This window comes from Amblyomma americanum, chromosome 5, assembly GCF_052857255.1.
Source record: "Amblyomma americanum isolate KBUSLIRL-KWMA chromosome 5, ASM5285725v1, whole genome shotgun sequence".
Lineage (NCBI taxonomy): Eukaryota > Metazoa > Arthropoda > Arachnida > Ixodida > Ixodidae > Amblyomma > Amblyomma americanum.
In genome coordinates this window covers 178,153,307-178,173,726 of record NC_135501.1, presented here as the reverse complement: position 1 = coordinate 178,173,726, position 20,420 = coordinate 178,153,307, and the positions used below count along the sequence as shown (strand labels likewise).

Genomic DNA, 20,420 nt, shown 5'->3' with positions numbered 1-20,420 from the left:
GAGCAATCAGTAGACAAAATTTCTTAAGCCATAGCTCCAAGGGTAATCACGTTTTCAAATTCTAGAAACTTATTTATTATTAACAATGCCCCCTTAGAAATCCCCAATTCCTGCCAGGCGCCTATCCGGAATGGTTATTTCGTAGATTGTTACAGCTTAGTTAACGAGCTAACTACTGATAAGGTTCACCGGTTTTCTGGCCTTCGCCAGAACTGGTGTTACTACGTCGCAGAGGCCATCTTTTTTTGACGTTAAGAAGGATCATTTTAGAAATTAGTGATAAACTTCCATGAAACACCCGGTACACAAACCAATAAAAAAACTCTTCCCAAAAGCGTGCACAGGGTATTTTTGAAAGGTTGTACCCGTCAGTAGTGCGCTTTAAAACCTGCGCAAGCTGCAGACTGGAGCTCCCCTCAGTGTTTGTTCCACACACTTTGCAACGGCCAGCAACATTCAATTCGAAAATACTGGTTATCCCTGCCAACGCCTTGCTCTGATCAGCGCTTACCATTAAACTGTCCTTTCCATGCGCTATATAATGAATGAATGAATTAATTAATTAATGAATGAGTGTGGGTAAGGGTAGTGGGGGAAGAGAAAATGGTCGATAGTGGGCGCACTACACAGTACTGCACATTTTTGCACTTCAATGCACACTATGTTATCAGCTGGAGGTTGCATGTACTGGGGAAGTTTCACATACTTATGATAGTGGCGGAGGAATCTTGCTACCGCTAGAGCTAGTCGTCGTAGCACTGAACGCTAGGCAAAAATACTTTTGACTGTACAGTCGCCTTCACTGCAGACAGAATTCTTCTGTGACAGAGCCGACTTGCAGTGATACTGCAACAAAAGATTCGTGAGATGGATGTGTCGATGAGTTACATGTCGATGCTGACAAACAACAACACCTAAGCTGGCTCAAATATTTTTAAGGCGCAATTAAGTGCCTGCTTAGAGGTTTCTTTTAAATATTTTCACATAATGACAGGCAATACGAGGACACAGGAAACAGGGAACATCGCTTTCGCGAGAGTTCCCTGTCACCTGTTCCCTGTGTATTTTTCTCAGGACCCTCTATTCCGCATTATTTTACGAGCATGTACGTTTCTAGTACAGTGTCGCTGTCTGACCTTTCTCCGCTGGCTCCCTCAAGCGGAGAACTGCGGCTTAACCTACTTTACGCGATCCTCTACACAGACATGGAGGGAACCTCCACCTAGTCTTTTTTCATGGTAAAATGCGACTGTTTTGATTTCGCATGTATTTTGCCATTAATTCGGCCGCAAGAGACGTGTTGACTGTTGAGAAATTTACACTTGTAAATGGAATATATTTTTTTCATCCACTGTATTCATACTCGTTATGGTGATGAGAGCGTCGACACTATTGCGGACTCAGTGATCCATAGTAGGAAGTGAATGGCTGAGTGCTCTAATAGCCTGTGTACAAAAGGGAAGTATCGCCTTCTTTTCACTTTGTTTGAAAAAAATAGGGTGGTGGAGATACGTGTAGTTCTCTTTCTATTTACTTGCCGAATCTAGTTTATAAAATCTCTGTCTTCAGTAAAAGTAGCCCCTTCCGTCCTAGAACACAGAAACTAATTTCTATATGCCATCTTACATTTTTACTCAGTGTAGCTTAGAGAGATGGCTGTCTCAGGCGGAGGGAGAGAGAACGCATATATATAGTTGCACCTTTCTTCTCCATAGACTGCAAAAACCCTAGTTATTTTTCTTGGCCAATCAATACACCCATCAGATTCATCTGAATGTATGGCAACCACTACAGAAAAACAACTGTCTGATGGACCACGAAGAGCGAGTAACTAGCATTTATCTGTAGTTTTCGTTGCCACTTCCCGAGACTCTGATCACGTTAACACCTACTCGCTTTTAACCTGCCACTGTTTTCTTGAATAAATTAACGTGCACGAAATTTAAGTGGTTAACCAAAATGAACATATGTTCGGCTCCTGGATGAGCCGATGCGTTCCCTAAACGAGGCATACTACCTCGGAAATGCAATCAGAGTACGTGAATTGAGGCGCTCAAAGTTTCCAGGACCTACTCCACCAAGCCCAGCCTGAGATCAAGCTGGACGTAGACAGGCCTAGCGCTTGAGGAAGGGTGACTGGTTAGTAAGAAAAGAAAGATGGCGAGGACAGCTGATCCTGTGAATATGCGTGTTAATATGAAAAATTGATGCGTTCGGCGGTATGGCTGCCCCTTATCAGCCTACGTCATTTCTTCCACTATATGCGGGGTTGTTTACCTGTGTCCAAATCAGCACTCAGTGGGCGACGATAAAGAAGCAGCTACGTTTGTTTCATTGATATTTCTTTGTGTTGTGACTAAATTCATTAGACCGATAGATTTATTCATTATTTATACCAGCCCTCTCACCATGCCCAACTGCATGCCGATCAGGTACACCAGTGAATTACTGAGCACCCCTAGTAGCAGGACAATGTCGAGCTGACTATATATTGTATGGCGCCATTGTAGTCTCGTATGCACTATCACATACGCCGTCAGGGTCAGATACTAGTAAGTGACACCAAATGGCAAACAGTGGTTCGTCGAAAGAATACACTAAAATTTAGAGTAATACCAGAACAGCCACATGACGCGCTTACATCTAAAAAATTAATCTATGCTAAGTGTTCATCTTTCTGGGTATCTTTAACGCGGAAATGCATTATAAGATCCGCGGGCCAAGTTTGCACCCATTTTTGAATGCGCATTTTTGAGCTCCGTGTGTATATTATTCCCGGTATAAGCGCACTCCAGCCGACAAAAAAGACAGAATCGGGCACAAAACACGACAAAAGGGTTTGTCGTTTTCTCGTAGCGACAGGTTTTTCTGTAGTATTGTAGTATTTTTCCACAGTTTTGTCACCGCGACAATGGACAGCGTAATACTACACAAAATTCTGTCCTTACTGCTGAAATTTCTGTTATTACTGCAAGTTCATGGCCAAAAATACTAAAAAAAATCTGTTGTAAAAATAGGAACATTTGTGTTGTGTTTTTATGACAGGAATGGCTGTAGCAACAATGACCTCTCGTGTCTCTAGAAAGTATACCGTTCACTCTATCCGTTTCCGCGTGGGTAGGAGGGCCGGTTCTCCATGTCATCCATGGAGTCACGTTTATAGCTCTACCAAGACGGGGACAACAGTTAGCCAACGCGCACAGGCGCTTTCCGAAATGTTCAATAGAAAGGTCGACACTTGTATCATTCTGTCCTTCTATTAAGCAGCTGTGAGTAGCACCACCGTTCACATTTGTGAACAAAGGGTCCGGCGCACGTGCAAGCACTGACGAGAAGAGTACGCAACAAGCGCAGAGAGCTCTCACGCTTCGACTCCGGAGCTTGTTTTGTGCCCTTCTTGGCCTTGGTTTTTTGTGCGCAGTACCCTTTGTTGATCGTGATTGACCAACTCGCTCAACAACGCACTCTCTTAAACAGCGTCCATTCTTGTCTTATACGCGGATGGTCTAGTGAGAAGCAGAAGATGACAAAGTAGAAAACTTATTACCGACGATGACGGCTTCGATAAAATGCAGGGTTTTTGCAGACCATTTTTAAGCATACATTCCCATCCATGCACTGAGACCTATCGTGGACGCCCACGGATACAGCCGTGGAGAAGCATCTTGCTCTGAACGCTGCTCATTCAGCACCATGTGTAGCAACCAGCGCTGATTATCGCCATTACCGGGGGTGCAATCGCCATTTAACGCAGATAGTAGTATATCTGTAATGCGAAGTGCAGTATGAAAAGAACAGCTAGCGTCGAGTTAAATTATAAAGCAAGGAAGAAGCATGGAGCGTGCGAAGAGAGAAGACGACGAGCGAAAGATGGAAACACGCGGGAGTGTGGGCGGGCAGCTCCACAGCCAGTTCTCGAGGTACGCCAGCGCACACTCCCTAGAGGGCGGGCGCGTTAGCTGGCGGCCAAATTAATGCCATCTCGGCGACACCTGTTGCCGACCGACCGACCGACCGACAATGACGTCGTAGTGGCGCACGGTGCGGGCAGGCGCTCCGAGCGCCGGATATAGCTCGCGGTGGGCTCCGAAATAACCGAGGCGATTAAGAAGGCCGCTCCGGCCACTGTTCGAGAGAGCGCTGCTCGCTTTCTTCCCGCCCCTCCTTCATTTCTTCTTTCTCTCTTCTCTTCTCTTCCTGCATCCACTCCACCCTTTCCACTCGTCTACCTTTCACCTTGAGACGGCGACGCGGAGAGGCGCTTCACAAAGCGAGAACGGCTTCGGCCACGTAGCGAGAAAGCGAGGACGGCTTCGGCCACGTAGCAAGAAAGCGAGGACGGCTTCGGCCACGTAGAGGAAACAACGTAGCCCTAACTTTTTCCACCTCTTTTCGTTCTCTCTCTTATTCCCTCTATATATATCTGCCTCACGTAAGCGTGCGCGCGAAAACACACAACATTCGGGCGGAAGGAAGAGTGCCTCCTGCTGTGAGAAAAGTACCGATGCTGACGGAGCAGCGGACTGAGATGCAAAGTCTTGATGCTCTAATGAGAGAGAGGGGGAAGAGAAAGAGAAAGGGAGATGGTTTCTCAGATTAGCGGCCGTACAGTGCTTGCGGAGAAGTGTTATGCCTCGTTGGCGTCGTCAACGGCGTTCACGACCACAGCGACGACGCCGACGACTACGCTAGCTGTGGCGGTGAGGGAAGAGATGGGGATGCGGGAGGCAGGAAAGGGGGAACCGGAGGAAGGAGGAGGGAGGGGAGAAGAAGAGGAGGTGAACAGAGATCAACCGCAGGCCCTCCTCAGGGCCCAGAGAGGAAACGCTCTCAGTCCCAAGGCACAAACGACGAGCGCCGTCGCTAATGGCTTCGTAACGATATAACGACGTGCTAACGGGTTTACGGTCACACCACGCTCATCTCCCCCGTCTCACTTTCCCCTTTGCTTCCTTTCCGGAGCGTCGGCGTCCCCGCTACCTGGGTTAAGGTGGCGGGGCTCTTTTCTCTCTAGGCACACTTCGTCGGTGCCTGCTGAGCGTGGCCATTACCGACTCGCTGGTATTGGAAACAGTCGATATCCGCTTGATTTTCGTGTCGACTGTGTGATGAAAGAACAACATGGGAGGACGGGGGAGGGTGGGGGGGAATAACACAGGGTTGCCTTGTTAATTGCGCTCGAGCCTTTAACCTAACGCGACAGGGAGCTCTCATTGGTTGGTCTTGTTAGGAGACTGGTGAATTCCCCACTGCTGTCGACATGGCGCCGGAGAGACTTTGCTTGCGTCAGCAGGGAGGGAGTACGCTTTCGCTTTTAGGAAACAGCCGAGAACGCCTACTCCGTTAATTTTATTCACTTCTCAGGAAAGCTCGAGGGGAAGTTTTTGTCGTTGTTTTAGCACTGTATGAAGGTGTTTGGGGCTTTGAAGGCGCGACACACAATGCAGCAAACTTTCGATACCGATCGCGCTGCATTTAAATTTGTTTTATACGTGTACCTTTCGTGGTGAGGATAGTTCTCACCTCAGCAGGGCTGTGATATAGATAAAAAAACACAGAAAGAAAAAAAAACATTAAATAACGAGAAGAGAGCAATGCGATGGTTGGTCTTTGATAATATTCACAGCATCCGTTAGTGCTAAGCTTTGAAGGCACCTGATATTTTTATTTCATGTACCTTTTGTCATGTGTATGTACGTGTCTATTGAAGTAACAAACAATGTGGCATGGTTAGTAATAGGTAACATTGTTAGTAATCGTTAACTTTAAACAGCGAAAATCAAATGGCCAGATTTCTCAACTTCCAGCGTTACCGAGACATGAGATGGCATGCACCCACACACACCTCCCAGATTACCAAGGCATAAGCATACTGAAGCTTTTGTTCAGACATTAGTCATTGTCACAGCGTCAGCGTATCCGTACCGAGCGCTCACAAGGGCACAGCCTGTGGCGGCGCCAAATGGCGTTATGCGGGGCAGACGCCTGAGAATTCTTAAATTAATTAGTTATTAGATAATTATTTATTTAATGTATAAATAAATAAACTATTAGTGTCTGCGGTTAGCGCATTAAGGAATGAAATAACGCATCGCAGGTGCAAGTAACCTGCTGCGTCCGCTTCTCGCATTCATGTCGTGTGTACCAACTTCAGTATACCACTATTGAGCTGGCAAGGCTGAATGGATGGTGAACTCATTTAGCATATAGGTGCGACAGAATCCGACAAAGAAATCACGCCGAAGGCTTGATTTCTTTGTCGGATTCTTCGGTCTCTTCGTATTCTTCGGATTTGTCGCATTTCTAGCATACCGCCGGAAAACTATCTTTTCCGGCGGTATGCTAGTTCTTTTATTTTCTATTTATTTTTGAAATAATCCTTTGTCTAAACGATCTCACAATTCCCCACCTTAATCCACACCACGCTGCCTCCCACAGAAAAGCAAAAACAAAAAGTTAGTCTTCTATGGCTGTAAGCTTCTATCGTATGTAACTTCAATTTCACGATAGTGCCATCCACTTGTGCGGCGTGCCTTCCACGAGGCCGCTATACAGGACGTAAAGCTTGCCTCGCCTTTTGTGCGATCAGCAGCTGGCGTGAAATGGGGGAGGGGGGGTGCTCTTGGCACCGTTCTTTTTCGGTTTCGCAACGAAGAAATAATATGGCCGCGGTTATGGAAATGTTTATGGAGAAGTAATTGGCTTAAAAAATGAATCTCAAGCTACAGTAAAATCAATGAGACCTCGAATTTTCGTTCCGAGTTGAAAATTTTCTTAAATGCAGAAGGAATGTGTGTATCATAATGTCTGTTAATAATAACGATTTCTTCATAATGCTATTTCATAAAAAGGCTTGGTGAATCAGTGCTAGACCCAGATTTCAAACATAGTCTTTTGATTTCGAGTTGAATTTGATCAACCACATTCACGGACTCATGTAGTTTGGTGAAAAAAAGCCACAAACTTGGCCTATCCTAACCACTCTCTCTGCAATAAATAATCAATTACCCAGATAACTGCTCGTTAGCCAGAGCACGCGGTGAACGGAAGTGGACACGGAAAAGTGCATACGTAATGCTATTTTTTTCATCTCAGACACCAAAATATGACAAGAAAAAGCTAAAAAATTCAGTTAGGACTACCGCGCAAGAGCCACTGAAGCTATCATATGCCAAAGAAAAGGCTTAATATGCGTACTTTACGCTAAACATAGCTCGGATTATCTAAAGCGTCGTAGCGTAACGTTGAAGTAACGTAACGAGTAATTTTGAGAGAAATGGAGAAAAAATTAAACGCCGCATCAAAAAAATAAAAGTATTTTAATCACATCATAGCTGAAAGCGAGAAGAGGCAGACTTAGTCGGTATATGTAACGCTATGAACACATAACCATCCTTCATATATTGCCTAAGGCAATAAACATAGAGTTATAAAAACACTACCAACGCGCCGTTCGGTAACACAGTCTATAATATTACCAAACAACACGGAAGCGCGCCCAAAGTTCAGGCAGATCCGGGGAAAAGAAAATACCAGATTGAGTAGAGAGAGGAACAGCACATGAGATTCTGGATCATATGCAACAGGATCATAAGGAACAAGATTGCCGTGGCTGCCAGTGATTGAAATATTGCAGGTATAGATAAATGAAGGAGTCTGCACACAGAACCGAATTTGATAAGCCTGATCATGACAATGGCATATATATTTGTTGTTGTTGATGATGATCAGGATGATGATTAGGCTTAATGATGCACGGGCAGTGACACACTTGGAACAGTTTCAGCTTAGATTAGAACAGATTCAGAAAACTTCCAGTGACTTGAATAAAAAATTACCGGGACACTTAGAGAACTTACGAGGAACTTAGGGAACCTACGAGTAATGCGAAAGCATTGAAATTCTATTCCAAATCTATTTAAATTTCATTCAAATTTAATTCTAATTTCATTCGTTGTATTTATTTCTGTTCCATTTCTAATCTAACGTTACTCCAATTATATTCGAAATCTGTTCTATTCCTGTGTAGATGGTGGAATTGTACTCTTAAAAAAATGGTCTGTAGACAGTCTACAGACTTCTTATAGAATATACTGCCTTCCTATAGATATTTCTCTTTGTCTATTCACAGTCTACAGACTGTCAATAGAAAAAAGTCTACTGAAAGTGTATGGCCATTATGCTATACATTGTCTATAGACTGCATATAGGATTTGTATTGCCTATTGACTGTTCTCTAGTGTTTGTCTTTAAGGAGTCTATGGACTTTATAGACAGAAGTCTGTGGACAGTCTATAGACTGTCTAGAAGTTTTGTACTGCTGGCAGTACTACTGGCTATTACCGGTTATCACTTCATATTTTTCCACCTTTGATGACGTCGCACCGTTCCAACCAGTCGCGAGCTTTGCAGCTCCATCCCTTTAATTGGGACGCCGGGATTACATGTTGGTGAGCCATCTAATGCTTTCGCATTAAAAGGACACGAAATGAAAGTACGTCTTTACCGGTCTCCCTCCATAACTCGAAGGAGCTCGACATAAAATCTCGGACGGCTCGACATGTTCCAAGATTTCCTTAGTATGAAAAAGTAACAAAAAAGCGGAAAGACGTAGGCGTCCTTTTGAGGGGGGCTTCTTTGGGTTAATAAAGGCCAGGATTCAACCAGGCGGAAGGCTTTGTCGACGTGGGCTACTTTGTCCGAGGAAGGAAAGGCAAAATTTACTCGGTCTCCTCGACGTATATCTAAAGGAAGAGCTGAGCGTAGCCTGCTTCTTTCTTTTATACTTTCTATCCTTCTTTGCGAGCCTGCGGCTCGGACGTGGGCTCTACTGAACTGCGGTTTTGCGGCTGTCAAAGTTAGTTGCTTAGCGATGCCGGCAGAAGTGTGTAGACAGCGAAGAAAAAAGAAAGTGGAATCCTTTCCCCGTGATTGGTATGGACTGGATTTCGCTGTTCTGTGTCGAATTTTCTTCAACCAACTTTCTTTACGTGCCACCTTCATGTTTGGTTCATTGTATTCACCAATGATAACTGCAAAGAATGTGACAAGGAATAAAGCAGCCTTTAACGAAATAAGGTGGAGCCAAGAAAATGCAAATATGCTTCTCCGCGACATCTTGAGAGGGACAAGGGCTCTTAGAAAAGACTTTCTCGAGAGCCGAAATCACTTTTTAGCCATGACGTCTTTAGGTTTCAGCACAACATAGCCAGAGGTGTGGCTATTAAGAAATGGGTGCGCGAAAAATGTTCCAGAACATGTCCGAAGTCTTTTAAAGTAAGATAAAACTAAATTTTTGCCTAAAGCATCATATATCGGGATGCGGATCTTTACGGGGCTATGGCGTCATGAGAGAAGTGGCCCGCGGATACTAAGCAAAATGCAAGGTGACTGCGCTATCCTGAACAGAGGGAGAGGGGGAGAGGTAAAGTTTGTTCATTTTGACATGTTGTCCAAGCTGCCTGAAGCCTGGTGCTGGTTTTTATTGTACTTTTGTTTGCAACTGTTGACTAAAAAAACAGTATCAGTACGCATGGTTGTTTGTCGTTTTCAGTGACCTCGATCCCTATATTGTTTCAAAATATTTTGTATATATTACAATATAGCAAACATTAGCAGATACACATTAAATACCTCTAGCTTACCTGATACCGTGATGTGGTGATGTCCTGTTTCTTGTCAGTCCTTAGTTCAGATAAATTAGTTTTCTCGTTTTTGAGTGGCTTGAGGAAAACCAGTTGCGTTCATGTTTTGTTATGCTGTACTTCTTGATCTGAATGTTATATATCGCTTAAACGTCTGCCAAGTTCTGTCCATGACTGCACATATTTAATTTTTCATTCTTTTTATAACCGCCACCCCTCTCTTGGCGTACAGTGAGAGTATAAATAAACATTGAAAGAAAAATAACATGCATTGAACGTGAGCCTATGAATTGGTGTGACGTTTGCTGTTCCTGGCTCCATGAGGAGCCAAGGCTAGGGAGGACCCCTAACAAAATTTGTTCAGATAGTCTATAGACTGTCAATAGACTTCTGTATATAAAGTTTATAGACTCTCTACAGGCAAATCACACAGAACAGTCTATAGGCAATACAAATTCTATGGAAAGTCTCTAGAAAAACTATAGATTTGAGGCCATACAGTTTTAGTAGACTTTGTTCATAGACAGTCTATAGACTATAAATACACACACACACACACACACACACACACACACACACATATATATATATATATATATATATATATATATATATATATATATATATATATATATATATATATATATATATTGGTTTGGTTTATGGGGGTTTAACGTCCCAAAGTGACCCAGGCTATGAGGCACGCCGTAGTGAAGGGCTCCGGAGATTTCGGCCACCTGGGGTTCTTTAACGTGCACTGACATCGCACAGTACACGGGCCTCTAGAATTTCGCCTCCATCGAAATTCGACCGCCGCGGCCGGGATCGAACCCGCATCTTTCGGGCCGGCAGCCGAGCGCCGTAACCACTCAGCCACCGCGGCGGCTATATATATATATATATATATATATATATATATATATATATATATATATATATATATATATATATATATATATATATATATATATATATATATATATATATATATATATATATATATATATATATATATATATATATATAGCAGATAAGGTATATAAAGGCAATACAGTATATAAGAAGTCTATAGACTGTCTATAGACCATTTTTATAAGGGTCGAGCCAGGTTACTCAGTTACCAAGTGAGAGTTACTCCAACAGGACCATCAGAATCTAGGGGGCGTAAACGCACATTTTTAGAGGTAAACCGCCTTTGTCTCCGAAAGAACGCCAACTCGAACTCATTAAGTTATTTTAATAGTAAAATTCAATTTTTGCGAGTTATAAAGCCTCTTCCGTAGCACTGCGGTGTCTGCGCTCACAGCACCCGTTGTATTCAGCTCCCTTAGTTCTTTGTTTCCTCTGGTGAACAATAAGACGACGTGGCATACTTTTTCTCCACTTGTCTTGTTCCTGTCTTGTTGCTGCTTGTTCCTGTCTTTTGCAATAATCTCTTTCTATTAGCAGCATGTATAGCGAGTTGCACAATTATACGCGTGCCATGGAATGCGTTAATTGTTTGAGCTCAAATTTCGCACAGAAATGGCGTCTGGTCGCCAGAATTGATTTATGCCACATTTGTTTGGCGTACCTGCCTGAGCACTGTCTTCGGTGCCGACGAAACAAAACACGCCGCTATTTCAGTGACTGCACCGGTGGCGCCATCTCGTTTGTCGCCTGTGGAGACTCGGAAAAGGATGGTGGGGAAGGGAGGCGCGGGACGCGGGAGGTTTCAAGATTTTTTTTACGAAAGTCTTAACATTTAGTGCAGTTTTGGTCAAATTAAGTTTCCTGTGATCATTGATAAAGCAGTTGAAAAAGAGTATTCAAACCTGCCGCAACTCCCCCCCCCCTCACCCTGCACCCACCTCCTTTGCCGAATCTCCAAGGCCAACAAACAAGACGGTGCCACAAAAGCAATCACTGAGAGGGCGCCTTGTTTAGATAATGCGAATATCCGGCTTCTTCTGATCGATTCAGGCATGTACCCCAAAACAAATGCGGTATAAAACAATTATGGCGATCAAATGCCATTTCTGTGCGAAATTCGAGTTCCAACAATTTAACGGTTTTGCTGAGAGAGGCATTCTACGGCGCGCGTTTAATTTTGTAACAGTCGGTATCATGTTCCCACTTGTCTGCATGTGAGCCGTGGTTTTACGACCTAAAAAAAATATCTTGCTATTCATCCACAGTATGCTTAAAAAAAAGAAGAGATTAGCACATTCCAGTTAGGGAAGGTCTTGACATGTAGGGATCTCTGCATGGTTGACGCAGAAGCATACCAAGAACCTTCTCTTCTTCCCCGACCTGCTCTCTCTGTCTCTTCGCCAGCGTTGTGAAAAAACGGGAGGCCACGAATCCACCCACTCTTCCCTAAACCGTTTAGGGAAGAAATTGATGTCTTGAAGGTTTTGAGGCCTTTCTTTCCGATACCGGTAGGAGAAGAAAGGACGAAGAGGAGAAAAGTAACGCAGAGCCGTGGTCTGGTGCGCGAGCAGGCACATTCGCGAGCTTGGTAACTGTGACAAATCTAGCGATGCGGGCGAGGAAGGAAGGAAGGAAGGAAGGAAGGAAGGAAGGAAGGAAGGAAGGAAGGAAGGAAGGAAGGAAGGAAGGAAGGAAGGAAGGAAGGAAGGAAGGAAGGAAGGAAGGAAGGAAGGAAGGACGGAAGGAAGGAAGGAAGGAAGGAAGGAAGGAAGGAAGGAAGGAAGGAAGGAAGGAAGGAAGGAAGGAAGGAAGGAAGGAAGGAAGGAAGGAAGGAAGGAAGGAAGGAAGGAAGGAAGGAAGGAAGGAAGGAAGGAAGGCCTCAGACGTTGCTGGCACATACCCACTACGGGGGAGTGGGTAACTCACATGAATCATCCCTCGTCTACCTCCTTCTTACCTGAAGGCTTCTTATTCCAATGCTCCCTCTACATCTCTCCCTAGTGACGCATTGTTATACGATAACATGAGGAGCTTGTGTAGGACCATTTTGCGTTGACGCCGTGATGTCACGCCGGAGCCTAGGCAGTATGTAGTGGCGTTCTGGCATATGGGGGTGCCGTGATGCTGTGTGTGGCAACTTCGTATGTGTGTGTCATATGACCAGTCATGACTTGTGACGTAGACCACGTTTGGTAATTTCGCCACTTTAGACTTGCGCTACATATTTCAGGATGTGTTACGCGAGAAGTTACTTGATTTGGAGATAAAGGATTTTTAGCAAAAATATAGCTTGAGCTGGATTCACATAAATGCGCTTTCGCATATTTCTTCGTGTAAAAATAATTAACCCGTCCCGCACAGAAAACCATTAAACCACAAAATCACCCAATGTTACAAAATACTTAACTTCAAAGTTATATTTCAGCTCACGCGACCTCGAAGCACCACTCTGACATGGCAAGGAACACACCACCTTTTTTCCCCTGTCTAGTGGCTCCCATGTTTTATTTCCCCATTCCGTTTCCACAAACACCACCGCAGTTATCCCCCTTTTGCTTGCGATTTGTTCCCCCATAGTCTCGTTCCCGCAACAACTTTCTGCTCCGTTTGTCCCAGTTGTCTTCCCCGCAACACAAGGCTCGATCCTGCGCCTCGTATACCCGTTCCCTTTTCCCCACTTCACATCTCTCTTTCTTCTTTTCCCCTTTTTGTTTTCCCGAGATCTGTGTTCTCCTGCAACCACTTTCCCTTATCGTGGCTTGTAACTTGTTTTTCTTTCGCCGCCTTTACTCGTCACATTATGCTTCGACTCTTCTCCTCACTACTCTGTGAAGGTTGTGTGCTGCTATCTCCACGGCTCTTGTTGCTTGAGGCGTCCTTCTCCCTATCTCTCTCCTTCACTCGAGACTTGGTTCCCGACCGCGATCCTTGATGAAAACTAATGTCACCTCCTCCGTCGAGTAGCAGCGAAGTTTCGATCACTGGGCTGTGTCTCACGACACACATAAACACAAAGGAAAGAAAAGGGGGGGGGGCGACTTGGAAGAAAAATTTGCGAACCTTCTCCTTTGCCGCCTTCCTCTTCCCATCTAGAACCCTACATCTGTTCCCGATTTTTCTACCCTCTTTTTTTGGTCTCGCATTACCTCTGTTCTGTTCTCCGGCGCCGTTGTGTTTTCCTGCGAATACTATCCCCCGCTGCCTCTCGAAATCCCTGCGCATACATTTACCTTTGCGGAACCTTAAATCAGGTCATCCTTTTCTTTACTCTTTTTCTTCTTATTTCTTTCTTTGGTCTGCGCCTGATTTCTGTTTATTCTCGAACATCTCTCTCTGTCTCACCGGCTCCTCTCGGTATAGAGAACATCCTCATATTTCTCTACACTTCATCCCTAAAGTTTCTCAATTTATGCACTTGTACGAACCACCTCTGTTCTTAACGCACGCTCATCCTGGTAGCGTTGGTCGATCCATACCACCAGTTTTATTGTTTTTTTTTTCAGGCAACTTTCCGCGGGGAAAATAGGGTATGTGTCATATGGCGTAGCCAGAAACTACCCCTGTCGCCTGCTTTCTTATAAAAATGCTTTCCATGCGTGTCGGGTGGTGGTCCCTCTCGAAAATATTCCCTGCATGCAAATACGCTTCGTTTATATGTATACAGCTGAACCTCGTTGTAACGAAATTGAAGGGGATCGGTGTCCGCAGGATCATTACCGGATTGTGCTTGTCACACCCGGCGTTGCCCCCGCTTATAAGTGGGGGAAGGCCTTAACCGCGGAGTTGCGAGATTCTGATGCCGTTCTCTGTACAAATTGTTACGCCCTGCGGAGCTCTGTCACCAAGAGAATGTCGGACGCACTGCTTCATTACTTCGTTATAGCAGTAACTCTGTTTTAAACCATGTTGACCAAGCTTCCAAGATGAATCTTCATTCCTTCGTTATATCCGTTATTTCGCTATAAACGGTTTCGTTATAAAAAGATTCGACTGTACATATTTCTGCGCTAGACTGCCGTGGTATAAGACTGCCATAGGCCTCTAATATAGTAATCGGGAGGTGGTAGCCGTGGCGGAAAGTGACAGGAAGGTGGCGGCAATGCAAGCGGAACGCAAAAGCGCTGCGCAGTGCATCCGGCCAGTCATTCTACAGCGATGAGTGGGGCAGACTCAGCTGCTAAACGTTAAGCGAAAAGTGCGGCGCTCAAAATCGCATTTCATGTGGGTGTTATTTAGTATAATGTCCTAATTAGTTTCTTCCTTGCTTTACTATCTTCACTTCAGTCACTTTCTCCGTTTTTTTTCCCTCTAGCCTATCTCCCCACTCGTCTCTACTGTAAGCAACCCTTCTAGTCCCTCCAGTCACTGTTCTTATTTGTTCCCCAGAAGAGCTCATGCCTTAGGCTCCTCGTTATTCAATTAAATTCTTCGAAGGCAATTGCAAACTTAGGGGTCGAGCACCTGGCCAAGCAGAGCTACAGGCCGTGAGTGAGCGAACAAAGCAGAGCAAGAGGCAGCAGCAGGAGGAGGAGGAGGAGGAGGAGGAGAGACTTTAATGAATACAGGACAGGTCTGCCTCGTTGTTAGCCTAGTATGCTACTCCAGGCAAGACGCATCATTTCTTATTCACGGCATCGCAATTCCCTCGGCTGCGCGGAATATCCTGTCTACAAGGATCGTGCCAAGTTACTAATGGACAAGCCAAGCAGAGACGAAGCGAGCAGCTTCCAAAGCCGGTCACGCTGGGAAAGTCCCACTTCATTCGCCTTCCCACTCGTAGGCGAACACCGGACACTGTACCAGCAAAGCAGCAGTGTAGAAGGAAAAAGTATGCTTCTAAAAATAAAATATATTTCACTGTTGCTTAAGCTCCTGTTTGCTATTACAGCAAACGGCGTTACACAAATGTCGTGCACGCAAAAACTTTTAAGTACAAGAACAAATCACGGAAGAAATAATTGAAGCGTGTACCGAAAGAAATGAGGTCTTTCTATGGTAATGTACAGTTCCCATGATTCTTTTGTTCATTTTCGATTTCTTCGTGAACTTAAATCGCAACCCTGCCTCGGCGACCATATTCATGAGGAGCGGATAGTTGGAAAGGAGCTCCAGTCTTAAACCTCTAGTAGCAGCAACAGAAACAGAAATGGGTTTGGACAATAAGCTCCCAACAGCATATGCACTGTTGTTCCTGCCTTACTCACCAGAGCGCGCTGCTTTACCAGCCTCTGCCCGCTTCCCCCCCCCCCCCCCCCCCCCCTCAGAAGCTCCATCGCTAAAGGTCTTAACCCATCCGTCCTGTTATGTGTAGTTCGGCTTGACTTGATCAGCCTAGACGACGCGAAGGCATCTTAGCTTAGCTCTGCCCTTTAGTGCGTGACGTCCAACTTCGCCCTGCGCCCTCTAGTGCTGTTAAGGGTCGAAGAACAGATTCCCTGGGCTAGAGTTTTAATTTGTAAACGGAGCAGCGCTGGAGCCGCCCCCGGTCTTTGCTGGCCATTCTAATTCCCCCGGAGACTGACGAGGCCCTGAAAAGAAGCAAACATGGAAGGAAAAAATGGCCACTCTCCATCGTGCGCAGGCAGCGAGCGGAAGCTAAAGATAAGGATAATTAAAAGCTGCCCTTTCCCGTGCATTTTTACTCTTAAGTCTTGCCTTTCTTTATTTTTTGGCTGCTCCAAGTGCTATCAATCTATTTGCTTGCTTATAGCGGCGCTTTCCGCCACTGCGTTTCCGGCCATTTGTGACCAGTGTGCGACTAACCTAGGCGCAGTGCCGATAATAGCAGATGGAATGTTACTGCAAAAGCAGCAAACTTGGCATCACTAAAAAGAAAAATAAGTTGTAATGCACAAAGAAAATTGGAGTGGGAGGGGGGCACTTGCATAAAATTTCGCGTATTGCGAAAGATGTGGTATACATCCGTAAGTATTACTGAGACAGTATGCAGGTACGTAATACATTTATTGCCTTCGATTTGTTGCTCTCATATTCATTTTCGTCTTTCTATTTCCGGCGCTTCGTTTTTTCTGGTGTTTTATGCAATCTTTGAGCTATGAAAATGCGGGAATATGTTCAATGATTGAATATACGAAATTATGTGCGATTTTACGATTCCTATTGTGAGAGTACCGACTCATTTAAGTAACAGACTGCACAAGGTGAATGACGGTCTCTTTGTAAATTGAATCGTGACTACGTCGTTAATTTCTAGAAACATTATCCCGGGTGCTGTTCACAAAATTATAAATTTGCTTTTACGCATTTCCCTAATTTTTTTCGATCCACCGCGGTGGCTCAGTGGTAATGGCGCGCGACTACTGGCCCGAAAAACGCGGGTTCGATCCCGGCCGCGGTGGTCGAATTTCGATAGGGGCGAAATTCTAGAGGCCCGTGTACTGTGCGATGTCAGTGCACGTTAAAGAACACCAGGCGGTCGAAATTTCAGGAGACCGTCACTATGGCGTCCCTCATAGTCTGAGCCGCTTTGGGACTTTAAACCCCCATAAACCATCATTTCTTTTGTGTATATTCTACATACACACTCTCCCATATCGGATATCTGTCCGTGCTACCCCTATGTGAAGCCACGCTTGCGAGGCGCAGAATTTCGCTGAGTTCGAAAGAGCATGATAAAATGAAATTACTATTAGAGTCAGTTAGCAATAGAGTGAAAGTCGTTTGATGGGGCTGAAAATAAAATTCTTAATCGACAGCGACAGCTGTCCGGGGCATGAGTAAAATTTACTTTCACAGACCTCTCTTCGGAAGTTTTGTCACGTCAGCCCGAAACACAGTGCCTTGCCCTCTTCTAACCGCAGATACATTTCACGAAAGCGACCACCACAGGCCGTTCTCGATACAGCTACTCTTGTGAGGGGAAAGGCGCCAAAAAAGATAAGCGTATGATACTATGAGGTGTACAAGTCTCGGTGAAACCCAACTGCAACCTGTCATCGCTCAGAGGCCGTTTTCCAACTCATTTGTAATGGGAACAAGAAAATCCCAGTTTTTCCGCTTCATTTCAATTCGATGAAAGTCAAAACACTGCTTTTGTGCTTCTAAGTCACTCGCAACGTCGCCAACAAGCTCCAGTGCTTTATGTATATATTTTTTTACGGATTGATATTGTTCAGACGAGTGCCTGGAGTTGCACAGGACCGTTGTTCACGGGGCGGTATTTCAACTCACGTAACTGCAAATTCCAACAAAAACACGGGTGGTTTGTTGTGCTTTTTCGTGCACTGTGAGAAAAAAAAACAGCAGAAGACGAAAGGTAAAGTGGCAGATACGAACAGCATGGGCGCTAACTTCCAGTATAGAACAAGCAGCCCATTGTAAACACAATGATCTGTAAATGAAAAGAAAATTAAAGCACCATTGAACAGCGCACACAGGACGAGGATACAAGGAGATAAACTACGAGATACGAGCACCTTTCTCCTTTTGTCCTCGTGCTGTGTGCGCTGTTCAATCCTGCTATGCAATACCGACATGCCCAAACTGCCACGTTATTAAAGCATTATCGACAGTTGCTATAGATGCATTTTGGGTGGAGCACTGGCTGCATTTGGGTGCATTTTGGATGATATTATTGTGTAACCCGCATAAATTCTTTTTGAATATATTCCCTTCGCTTATATACAACGTCTCAAGTTTCAGGATGTTATGCGGTGTTCAGTTCAGAATCGCCATACATGTTCATCTGCAGGCTTCTCTGTCTTACCCCTTTCCCTGGCTAAGTCCCTAGACAAGCCTTCAGTGGCTTAGACAAGCACGTCTTGTAATAACATTCCGTTCTATTTACAGTTAGGCCCATCGCTACTATTCTTACAATATTAACATGTCTGGGTTAATAAGGATTTCTTATCCCGACTAATCTCCAGCGTTCGTAAGCCTGTTCTTGAAACAGGCGGCAGCCTTATTAAAGCGCGCCCGTTGTCAAAGCCCGGCTCTTTAACTCCGGCCAACCTATGCACCCTCTCTCAGATTACAACTTTGTCGCCCCCCCCCCCCCCGTCTCTCTCTCTCTCTTTCCTAACTCAGTTGGCTCCCTCTGTTCGTTCTCGTAGCCTCGGGGTGCACGTGTTTTGGGCACAGCTCGCCTGCACCGGCCTGATCATCTCCACCGCGTTGCCTCTTATCGTTGGATGGGCTGTAAAGACTCACAGGTGTTTCCAATTCAGATCTGTCCTTTCCTTTCGTACCTTCTTTCGCTGGAGAAATTTCGCCAGCGGCGTCGCTTGGATAAATCGTATTCCAAGTGAAACCCTGCCCCCCACCCATTTCCTCCGCTGCCGTAACCTCAGCGTAATGGATGCTGATACGCATTGCTGACAGGCCACAGATTGCACTGCTAGGGCTGGACGATGAACTAAACAAAAATAAAATTAACAGAAAGAAATTCACGCTTCGGCAAATTCGGCCTGCGACGGGCTTCTTCGTGGATTTTGTTTCCCTAGCCGCAGGCGAAAATGGCGAGAGAAATGCAACTGCTGAACGCGAGGGCAAATTTGCACAGGTCCACACTAGTTCGAAATGCTGCATGCAAGGCTGCGAACTGCGAAATTCGTGCGACAAACTTCTCTCGCGAAGTCATTTTGCTGAACCTAATTCAGTAATCCGCAAGTGCTAATGATTTGTACGCTCCCGCGTGTTCCCTCGCATGTTAAACAGGGCCACACTCAGCGCCACTTTAAGTTTGCCTCTATCGATCGATTACCTGGCCCTGACTACAAAGAAGCTATTCTAACTGGTAACACAACTTTTAAGCAAAAAAAAGCCAAGAAATGAAATGCGGGTGTCGCGGCCGCCGGCAACTTTTCCGCGAGAACTGCAACTACGTGAATATTAATTTTATTTGTTTAAGTACATATGCAGACCACGGTCACGTTCAGGCAGGAAGTGCAAATTTTTATAGATATTTATACATATTTTGTACATATTTTATACACCTTAATACATATTTTTGCTTGATCTGCAACGACATTCAATTCCAAACAGTGATCACGAACTTCTATTCATTGCTGACGTCATAAGTGCGAATCAGGAAGAAGGAAAACCTTTTTTCATTTAGAAATCTAATTTTATAAAAAATTATTGCGTCGCCGAATAAACATCAACGTACCAAGAGAGAGACGGGTAATCGATTTTTACTAAGAGCAATAAGTGGATTCTCAGTAAACGTTTAAGCGGCTTTCCCGTAGTGCCGCGCATAACTGAATGCTCCGCCTCTCACTAGTGTCATGTTTTATAAGAAGGGAATGATGTATTCAATGATTCAAAACACTGAAATGTGACCTATTGGCAACGAGTGTCATAGCCCACGTCATTGCGTGACCTGGCCACGCAAGATCAGAATACGCAGCGGAAAATTTTGTCACCACGTTACTTACTAACGTTGCGATCTCATTATGTCGTTAGCAAGGAATTATGACCTCAATTCCGTGCTTGCTTATAATACGCTGTGAATTAATAACTATTTCTGTTCTGGGAACTGAATTATAACTGTTGGGTTTATTTAGACTCCAGATTTTTCCAGATGATTTATAGCGGGATAGGCTGAAAAAGCTTGCACATGCTTATCTCAACAGATATTATGAAAGTTGTCATGATGTATCAAAGAAGAAGCGGTTTGGGTTTTGTCAATAGGATATTCATTTACGGTGTCGGCTAGTACGATACGTAGCTCCGGTTAAGACAGAAAGTGGCGTCGCCTGATACTGTAGCTTAGCAGTCTGCTCTTGTATTGCAATTGTAAAATTACAGCAGAAATCCGTACAGTGCTTCCAGAATGTAGTGGTAAAATATTTTGGTGCATGTTTACCGTAGGGAGCAACTATCACTAGAAGAAAAAAATGGCGA

The 20,420-nt window shown here is 44.7% G+C and overlaps 1 protein-coding gene across 2 annotated transcripts in view; it reads left to right on the top strand.

The window, feature by feature from the left end:
- Nucleotides 1-20,420, top strand: part of mAChR-A (muscarinic Acetylcholine Receptor, A-type) — a 382,284-nt gene that overhangs the window by 299,363 nt on the left and 62,501 nt on the right. The gene's annotated exons all lie outside the window — the stretch shown is intronic.